This window comes from Bubalus bubalis, chromosome 5 (genome assembly GCF_019923935.1).
Source record: "Bubalus bubalis isolate 160015118507 breed Murrah chromosome 5, NDDB_SH_1, whole genome shotgun sequence".
Lineage (NCBI taxonomy): Eukaryota > Metazoa > Chordata > Mammalia > Artiodactyla > Bovidae > Bubalus > Bubalus bubalis.
In genome coordinates, this window is record NC_059161.1 from 78059831 (window position 1) to 78069522 (window position 9692).

Below are 9692 nucleotides of genomic sequence, written 5' to 3' on the forward strand. Positions count from 1 at the left end.
TTTCAGCCCCTTAGCTTTGGGGTCTAATTTGTTAAACCTTGATTAATCTCCTGGAACACTGAAATGAGGAAATGAAGGCCCGGAGAGGTACACGTACGTGCTTAGGGTGATACACACGCCAGCGTCATAGCCAAGAATAGAACCCAGGCCACCGAAGCCCCCATTAAGATCCCTGTCTCTCTCTAGGTTTATCACGGGAGGAATCTGGAGATAGATATAGTAGTTGTGTCTCGGCTCTGTCTATATATATCCTGGAGATTGTGTTCTGCTCTCTATATATACTCCAGAAGAGTGGGTGTGTGGCTGGTGCTGGAAAGCGGGTGATTAAATAACCAGTCTACCTACCCATGCTGACTCAAGCTGGGCTTCCTGCCCACCCAGCTGGCCATTGGAAATGAGCTGCACCTATTCATTACAGTCATTATCCGTATTACTGGGATCCTGAGTGCAGGAGGGAGGAGAGAATCCTGACAGGACCCAGTCCACTGTGGGTGCTGCGCTTAGGGAGGACCTGCCAGCCAGCTGGGCTCTCTGCTCTGCCCGGAGAAGCGTGAAGGAAGTTTGTTCAGAGGAGCAAGGTTGGCAGGACCCGTAGAACTCTCCGGAGAGCCACCACTTGGGCCCTGCCAGGTTCCTCAAAGACAATGGAGACAGTCCTCACACCCAGCACTCAGGGCTGGCCATCCCGGGCACTGTCTACAGCTGGAGGGGCCGGGGCAGGGACGCGGGCCTGCTTGTTCTCAGCCGCTTCCTCGCAGTATCTGGGCTGTCCTTGGCGTTCCTCGCAAAAAGAGAAGTGATCACAGCAGGCCCAGGGTGTGGGCCTGACCTCCATGCAGGGGGCTTTCCTTTGTCCCTTCTGCTCTTCCAGGGCCAGAGGAAGGGCAGAGAAGCGAGCTGCAGGCGTCTGCGCGTGGCCGCGGCCAGGGAGGCCTCAGTGTTTGGAGAAGGGGTACTTTCACAGACTGAGAGCTGGCCTTGAGGAGCCACGACCCCTCCCATGGCCCAGCCCGAGTTCTGCAGACCCCAGAGGGGCCCCGCCTCCTGTGACAGGGTCGTGTCAGCCGGAATAGGGGTACAGTGGGGTAGATCCAGCCTCAGCCTGTACTTCAGGCTGAGACTTTTGCACCAGGGAAGAAGCCCGGTCCTTACCCCATGTTCTTACCCCTCACCCCTCTGCCGTGCCTAGTGCTCAATAAAATAGCCCGGAGCGCTGAAATAACTGTCTGCTCTCTGCTGAGGAGGGTGTGGACTTGGGCTGGTCAGAGAAGTGCCTCTTGTTCCCCATAGGTTTCCCAAAGGGCCTCAGACAAATCAGGGCTGTGAGGGGCATGGGGAATCCGAGACTCAGTGCTAGGTGTCGGGTGGTGCTGGCTGAGGGGCTGCCCTCAAGGCCCCCGAAGTCCGCCCTTGGATCGCGAGACTGTGTGGTCCCGAGGACCCGGTGGACGCCCGATGCCCGCGGTGGCACAGCACAGGGTGGCACAGCACAGAGCTCACTCTGAGCGGGCGTGCTGCCTGCCCCCAGCCGCAGGTGTGCAGGGACGAGGCAGCCGAGGGTGCGGGGACGGGGAGGCCGAGGGCGGGCGGCGACGAGGCAGCTGCAGCCAGGGCCCCCTCTCCCTGGGCTCGCCTGGCTCCAGTCCGAGGTGGGACTCAGCTCCACAGAGACCAGGACGCAAGGAGCTGTCAGAGACCGCCATTTGGTGACCGGCCCCACCCTCAGCGCCGGGAGAGGCCCCATGGGGCCTCTGCAGCCTCGGGGGTCCCCCGGGGTGAACCCCAGCTTGCTTCTCTCTCCTGCCTTTCTCCCACCCCCTTCCTCCTCTGCCTTTCCCTGCAGATCTCTGGTGAGTAGCCCCCGGCCTGGCCCAGGGCATGCCCCAGTTCACTTTCGCTTGCTTCTGTGGCCTCCACGGTTTCTGCAAGATGAAGAGGAAGAAGGAGGAAGCTCACAGGCAGCGGGAAACAGCGGTGTGAGCGGAACGGGGGCCCTTCTTCAGCCCCCGCCCCTGGTTGAGGCTTGGAGCAGGAAGCCTCCCTCTCACCGGGGCTCTTCTCAGGTGACCCCTGACCCCATCTCACCTGTAGACAGCAGCCTCCTCCGTGTGGCCTGGCCTCCTGCCCCTGAGTTTCCAGTCCCAAGAGCTCCCTGAAGAGAGACCCCGGCCACACCAGGGGAAGCCCAGGATCTGCTGTGGGCCTTCCAGAGTCAGAGAAGCCCCAGGGAGGCCCCAAGAGTGAAGCATCTTCCTGCCCTGGAGGCTTCTGCCCAGAGCAACCACTCCCATGAGGGACATGCTGCCTGGGGCCAGGAGAGCTGCTGCAAAATAGGAAACCGGCCGCTCTGCCAGACAAACTCCAGCAGCCTTGACCCCGGGGAAGCCTCAAGCAGGTGGAAGCGTGAGGCAGACCCCTCCAAGCCTAGGATGGAGTCTGCCCTGGGATCCCAGGACGTGAGCCCAGAGCCACCTCTGCAGGAGTGCGGCCAGGAGCTGAGTCCCCTGCCCTCCATACCCTCCCGGCGTCCCGCTGGGTCCGGCCGCAGGGAGGCCCCCTGAGCGCGGTGGAGGGACAGGGACACGGAGGGACAGAGACAGAGGTCTGTCCTCAGCTCAGCGGGCCGCCTGTCCTCTGCCCCACTCTCCTCCACCACGGAGTGCAGCCTTCCCTCCAGCCCAGCTCACCTCCGCCCAGCCTGGCCTCACTCGCCTCCACTGGGCCTCCTCAACGGCAGCTCAGATGTGGCGGGGCCTCCTCAGGGACTGCCCTCCAGGCCCAGACTGAGGGACCCCTTTCCTGCACTAAACCGAGCCCCTCCTTTGCTCTCCCGTGTTCTCGCCTCACTCACCTGTCCCTTCCTTGTCTTCTCAGAAGCCATAGCGGGGAATGCTTGCATGTGGTGCCTTTAGGGGACACTCTGATACCCTCCTGGATGTGTCCCCTAATCCTATCTTCAGGGTCAGAATCTATCCCCACTCCCAGCCTGTTTCCAGGAGGTGGGAAGCAAACGAAAATCCGTTTCCTTCCTTCTCTGCCTCCCTTCCTCTGTCTTCTCGTTTTGATGAAACCTGGCCTTCTGTCACTGTGTCTGGACCTCTCAGGTGCTAGAGGGTCACACACAGCGAAGCCAACAGCTGAGGCACGTTAAGCAGATTCTGCGTCTTGAGCGAGTCTGCCGTCTACTTCGTCACTGGAACAACTCAGCCCAGGAAAACACTCTGCATCCAGGGACAAAATAGCCTTGCTGACACGTAACAAGTGACCTGGGTAGAGGAGGTCAGGGTCAGCACAGAAGGGGCTGTGCACCCTCTGCTTGGAATGTGCCCATCTCTGGGTAGTGGGGGAGGGCAGGAGACCTCTGCTGTCTCTTCTGGGAAGTAAGGGCATGTGCCATCCTGGCAGCCTTTGTCCCGCCAGCCCCACGCTCAGGGGCATTTCCTGAGCTTTGAGCAGATGTGGTGGATTCCAGGTCCTCTTTGCAAGGCCAGAGCACAGCTTAAGATCTCTTTCCTCCCAGCCTCCAGCACCCTCCTTTGCCCTCACCGCCGAGCCCCAGCCCTCTACAATCTGTTATTTTCCTTTTATATCCAGAGAATTATAAACAAATCCTTCCCTCGAGGAAGGAGCAATAATGGCCACTGGGGTCACAAGGGACAGAAGAAAACCTCCCTGGTTCTTAGGCCTCCTGAACAGTAGCGGCCTCAAATGAGGCAAAGAGATGGTCAGGAAAGCTTCCCAGGGTCCTGGTATGAGGCCACAGAGCCCTCTGGGTGGCCAGGGACAGCTCTGGCAGTTGCCTGCGAGGTTGCAGCCCCAGTGAAGTCACTTCTGTGGCGGAGGATGAAATTGTATTCCTAGAGACCGAGGTGTTGGGTGTCCTGTCCTGACCACACGGGTTGACCTGGAGGAAAGGTCAGAAGAGTGGGGAACACACTGGAGGGGTGGTGAACGAGAGCTTCTCTGCTCTCAGGGATTTCAGCTGCAGGGGTTTGGCCGTGAGCCGGTTCGGGGAGAGCTGCTTCCCCCAGGGGAACTCCCTTGGCTCTGGAGGGACACTGGATACCTTGAGCCCCCGCTCTGGAAACATGTAGAGGTCCCAAGGTCACGGCCCAGCTGTGCTTGCAGACAGCTGCCCTTGGCCTCGCCTCCAAGCCGTGGCCCCTTTTCAGTCCCGTCCCACGCTGAGGTTGAGGCAAGCCGGCAGCTGAGTAGGAGGCGGTGGCAGCTTCCTGGCAGCTCACCCACTGTCTACTGTCCCTTAGTTTCCGTCTCAGGGAAACGGGGACTTCACTCCTCTCAGAGTCTCAAAGGTGAGCCCAGGGCACGGGTTTCATCCCACAAGGCAGAAGCAGCCCCGGCATCCACAGACCATGCTCCCCAGGCAGCGGACTTGGAGTCCAGACTCTTCTTCCTCCTGTTCCTTGTGTGTGTGGGGGGTGAGGGGGGGGTGGGGGGGGTGGTCTGTCGCCTTGCTTCCAGCCCTAAGTCTCCTTCCCAGAGATCAGGTAGTACCATTGTGTCCTCCCCGTTTCCAATTCCCTCCAGTCCAGCATTCTCTCCCAGACCCCACCTTGAGGAGGTGATGGTTCTGAGGAGGGGTCGGGCCTCCTGGCCTTGCTGCGTGGCATAAGTCCTTGTGGACACGTGGGAGACCTTAGTGTCCTGTCTGCCAAAGGGAGACCTCCCCAGGCGCACCTCCCCTCCATGTGGGCTGTTGAGCGGCAGGATAAAGAGATGTGAAGGGTGCTTGAGGCTCCCATGACTTGACTGTTGTCTGGGACCCTGGCTGGAGGGCCCCCAGGGGTCTTTTTTCTTGTCTCAGGTCTTTTTTTTTTTTTTTTTTTTTTAGAATGTCATTTCCTTCTCCAGAGCATATAAGTCAATGGGACAGTACAGGGAGATTATTAGGTTTTGAGGAAAAAAGCAGTAATTTAAGTGCAGTATGTACAAGGTAGCACAGTGGGATGCAAAGAACATCGAGCTGGGAACCAGGACTCCTGGGCTCCAGCCCTGCTTGGTCACGGACAGTGGTGTGGCCTTAGGCTAATTATGCTGTTTCTGGGATTCCGTTTCCTCAACTGTAAAGAGAGAACTGCACTAATGTCCTCTAAGTTCCCTCACGACTCCAGGGTTCTGTGTGTCTGGGAGGTCAGTGGGGCCCGGGGCTGTGGAACCAGAGCGCTTGCAGATTTCCTGTGCCCCTGCTGGTGTGCTTTGTCCATGTAGCAAATATGGGGACGGGGGATGGGAGTGATAAGGTGGATCTAAGAAAAGGTGGGAGGACTGAGGAAAAGCCAAGGCACCCAGAGCCTCTGCTAGAATCCCGCCCGCCCCGGCCCCCAGCAGCCCCTGCTCAGAGCCAGGACGCCCTGCAGTTCTGTCTCCTTCCTGTAGCCAGGACTCCAATTCCAGGCCCTGTCGGGGCCATCCCAAGTGCCACTTTTGTGCACATTCTCTCATACACACACACCTAGCAGATGGGTCTCAAGGGCCTGCTCCCTGCCGCACTTTACGTAACCCCTTGCACAGCTGCTGGTGAGCCCATCTCCAAGCTGACTGACCTGGCCCACGTTATTACCTTGCCTTCTGCAAGGGGAAGTGCCTCAGGCTGCAATCTGCTGTCTACAGACTTGAACGTGCAATTTGCCCAGCGCTCTGGGATGGGGCGTTGACTGTCCTTGGATGGAGAGCTGTGGCCCGCATCTCCCCACACTCCGCACAGCTGACTCCTGACCTCTGCAGCCCGCTTCCACTCTCTGGGCCTCCAAGAAAGGTGGTGACAAGATCCATTTCCTCCCTACCTCATAGGAAGGCGTACATTGTATCAGATGTGCCCAGGAGTGGCTTGAACTTTTGCAGACAGACACTTGGTTTATAGCCATGAATATGGGCTTTCACCAGAGAAGGAAATCTCAGGCTGCTGGGTCTGGTGGACTCCTTGGCATGCTGGTCCAGAAAGCGTGATGTTCACTGTGAAGGTGGCCGCTGTATCAGCAGGTGATGAAGCTGACACCACCACCAGAACCAAGAACCAGAATCTGTTCCAAAGAGCAAACTCAACCCCTCAGACACAGAAGTAAGAGCAAGAGGGAATGGTCCTGCCCTCACCCTGCTCCGGACACACAGCTCCCTAAGGCCAAGGCACTGAACAGCGAAGGAACAGGGGAGTTAACCCTCTACCCCCAGGTCAGTGCGCACTGCTCTGGCCGCTGTGGCCAGTCCTGCCTGGGATCAGAACCACAGACTGTGAAGACTTAACAGTAACCTTGGCTGTTCACAGGGGAGCCCAGAAGGTCAGGACTGTCCACCAGGAGGGTGGAGTATGGGGGCTACCCTGGACTTATTATACTGAGGAAGAAATTTAAAAATCCAAGAGCCCCCAAACTGGGCAGTCCAGGCTCTGGCGGAAACCTCAGGCTCTGGAGCTCAGGGGTTTCCTAGCGTGTGACTCTCCTGTCTCCCTCCCCTTGGGCAGCCTTCTCTTCTCCCTCTGCCCATCCCTGAGTTCCACCCTAGAGGTGGGAAGCAGGCTGGAGGGGGAGATGGCAGGACCCAGAGATCCTCAGGACTCTCCCAGCCTTCGTTGCCATGGCAACGCTGCTATTTTTATCCCATTGTTCAAGCTCAAAGCTCTGACTCTCTGTTCCAGAGAGAGGCCAGGCCTGCTTCTGCCCTCATCCTTCACTGCAGCACCTTCTCCCAGAGGCCTGGCAGGGGAAAGCGGAATGGCGGGAACAAAAGCCCGCTGGGCCACCCTCAGCCAGCGGGACTGCCTGACAGCAGTTTTCCTCTGCACCTGCGAGCCTTTGTTTTCTGGCTGGCTTAGGCACTCAGTTTTATGTTTTCAGTGAGATCAAAACTCCCCATGGTCTCCCTGAGAGGCTGCTCCAGAGAAAAAGGAAGGGCTGCTGCTTGCAATGAGTTTTTCCCACAAAGCTATGACACTGGGTTTGCTGCCCTTCTTGGGAAAACCAGAGCTGGTTCTGAAGAATGTCCTGTTGGTACAAGCCAACCCCTGGCCCCCTGAAAGGGGCTGGAGAGCTAAGTTTGGTTAGTTAGCAATCAGATGTACAGAACATCACTAGGGAACCTAACGGTTCCTCCCTTTCCTCTGCCCCTCCACCAAAGAACTGGGCCAACTGGGCATCATACCTTTGTCCAGTCTTCATGCCCAAAGCCTGTTAGCATATATTCTCTAGTCTGGGTCTGTCGGCTTCCCTCCCCCTAACCCCTCAACAGCTGTCTCTCTCCAGAGGCTTGAAGTCTTAAACTTTGATGATGCTCTTGAAGGCTGGGTTTAATGAAAAGCTTTTTTAGCCTCTCTTCCCTGGCCCAGCCTCTGGTCCTCTCCCTACACCCCACCCACTCCCATGGCAAGGTACCCCTGAGAGCCAATGGTGCTAACCTTCCCCACTGATACGCTTTGAAGGCCAGTGAGATTTGAGCCCTCCAGCTGGGGTAGTTGGGTTCAGAGTGAGCATTTCTTGCATGTCCTTAAGATCATGATCCTGGAGACAGGTCCCAGCTCTTAACCCAGTAAAGTACAATCATACTGTGTCAGACTCCTGCACTGAGGTGAACTGACTCCTGGATGGCTAATTTTTCTAGGGTGGCTGGGACCCATTCACCTAGCCTCTAATGGGTTTCATTTTGGCTCAAGATGCATGGTTTCCACAATCTATGCACCTGGAGTAAGCACTTTTCTAGTTGCCTCGGAAAAGCATGCCGGCAAATGCTGCTCTGTTAATTGCTGTAATAAACAGACTTTTATTATATCCCTTTGCAGTAAATGAATTATGTTGTCAAGGTAGATGGGGCATCCGTGTTTATTTCACACTGTAATACACTGCAGCAGTAAAAGCTAAGCATTTATTTCCACCAGCTCTGTTGGGGAGAAGGGAGACTGGGAAAAGAGGAGTATGAACATGAAGTGATGGGGTCCCGGAGGAGGCTTTGAGAGACACACAGAGAGCCCTGGGCCGTGAACCTCACTTGTGCGATCTAGAAATTGGAGGAAGGCAGGCCTTCTCCCTCCGAGCATCTCAGAGAAACAGTGGGATAAAGCTGGCTGGAGGAGATGACGTGGGGAACAGGAAGAGTGCTTTGGGACTACAGTATGAGCACATGGCTATGAAGGTGCTTTTATTTTTTACAAGAGAAATAAAGACCTTTAGGTGTACTTCTCGGGACTATTGACAGGACAAATGGGAATTTTCAGACTTACAAGGAGAGAAAGATGCCATAATATTAGGAACAAGAATGATTATATCATACGGTATGTGAATTATATGTCAATAAAACTGTCTTTTAAAAGGATTATTATATCATAACTCCACTTTGATTAGAAGGCCAGCGATTTCAAATCATCACTGAAGAGGCTCTGAGGGGGCCAGAGAGCTACAGGCATCAGGTCTCACCCAGAGTCACCTCCTGTGACGCCCAGGGTAGCTGGGGCAGGGGGGTGCTGAAGTGTCTCAGGCTGCTGCAGCTTGGAGAGCGGACTGAATGCCCTGGGGCAGCCCGCCCCTTCTCCTGGAGCGGCCACCGCAGAGCTAGTAACAGGCTCGCAACAGTGGTTGCTGACGGTCTGAGATAAATAAATGCCCCACGCCTCTCAGCCTTCAGGAGTCAGCTGGAGTGTCAGCTTCTGCTGTCAGAATCCCAGTCCTTGCCCCTCGTGTGGGGAAATGTGTGCGGCATACTGCTGTCTATTAATCTGTCCTATCAGACTTGAGTCCTGACTGTGCGATGCCCTTGGGGAAGAGCCGTAGGAGAAACACGGGGAAATCACACACTGTCTGGGCCCTTGAGGAACGCACAATTTAATAAAACAAAAAGACTTGAAGGATGCAAGATGCAGGGCACAAGCAAAGTGCTTTCAGGCTTCAGGGGCCTGAGAGGGGCCTCCAAACACTCTCTCAACTGTTCAGAGAGGGGGGAGGGATCACGCAAGGCTTCACAGTGGAAATGGACTTCCAGCTGAGATTTGAAAGATGGAGAGGAAGGCATGCTGAAAGCACAGATCCCAGGACCCCTCTCTCTTTGCCAGCATCTAGGACATTTGCAGGAGAAGGCAATGGCACTCCACTCTAGCACTCTTGCCTGGAAAATCCTATGGATGGAAGAGCCTGGTGGGCTGCAGTCCATGGGGTCGCTAAGAGCCGGACACGACTGAAGTGACTTAGCAGCAGCAGCAGCAGCAGCAGGACATTTGCCCATGGTTATATACACATGCAGTGACTTTGCAAACAAGTGCCATACAGAGCCTCTCCTGTTGCAGGTGGGCCCCGTTGCTCCCAAATTCCTTTCCTTTCTAGGAGTCTGACATTTCTTCCTCTTCAGGCTTTGACTCCCTGAGGCTTGTCCTCCAGGAGGAAGGGGAACCCTGAGCAGTTATCAGGCGTTTGCCCCATAGCATCAGAGAATACATCGGGCTCTCTTCCGGAGCAGGTTTCACTCGGATAGGAGAAAAGCACAGGAGCGTCAGTGGACATCTCGTCCCAGGGTGGCACGGGTTGGTGGTCGTGGGGCGGGGGGCACCTGGTGGGGAAGAGGGACGAAGCAAAGAGTGGCTGGGAGCTCTGACAATGAGCTTCCCCCGTGGCACACACACCTGCGCCAAGGTGTGCAGTCTATGCACATTTAAGCTCCTTCACTCTCTAGACCTCCTCCCTCCTTTCCCTTCCCTC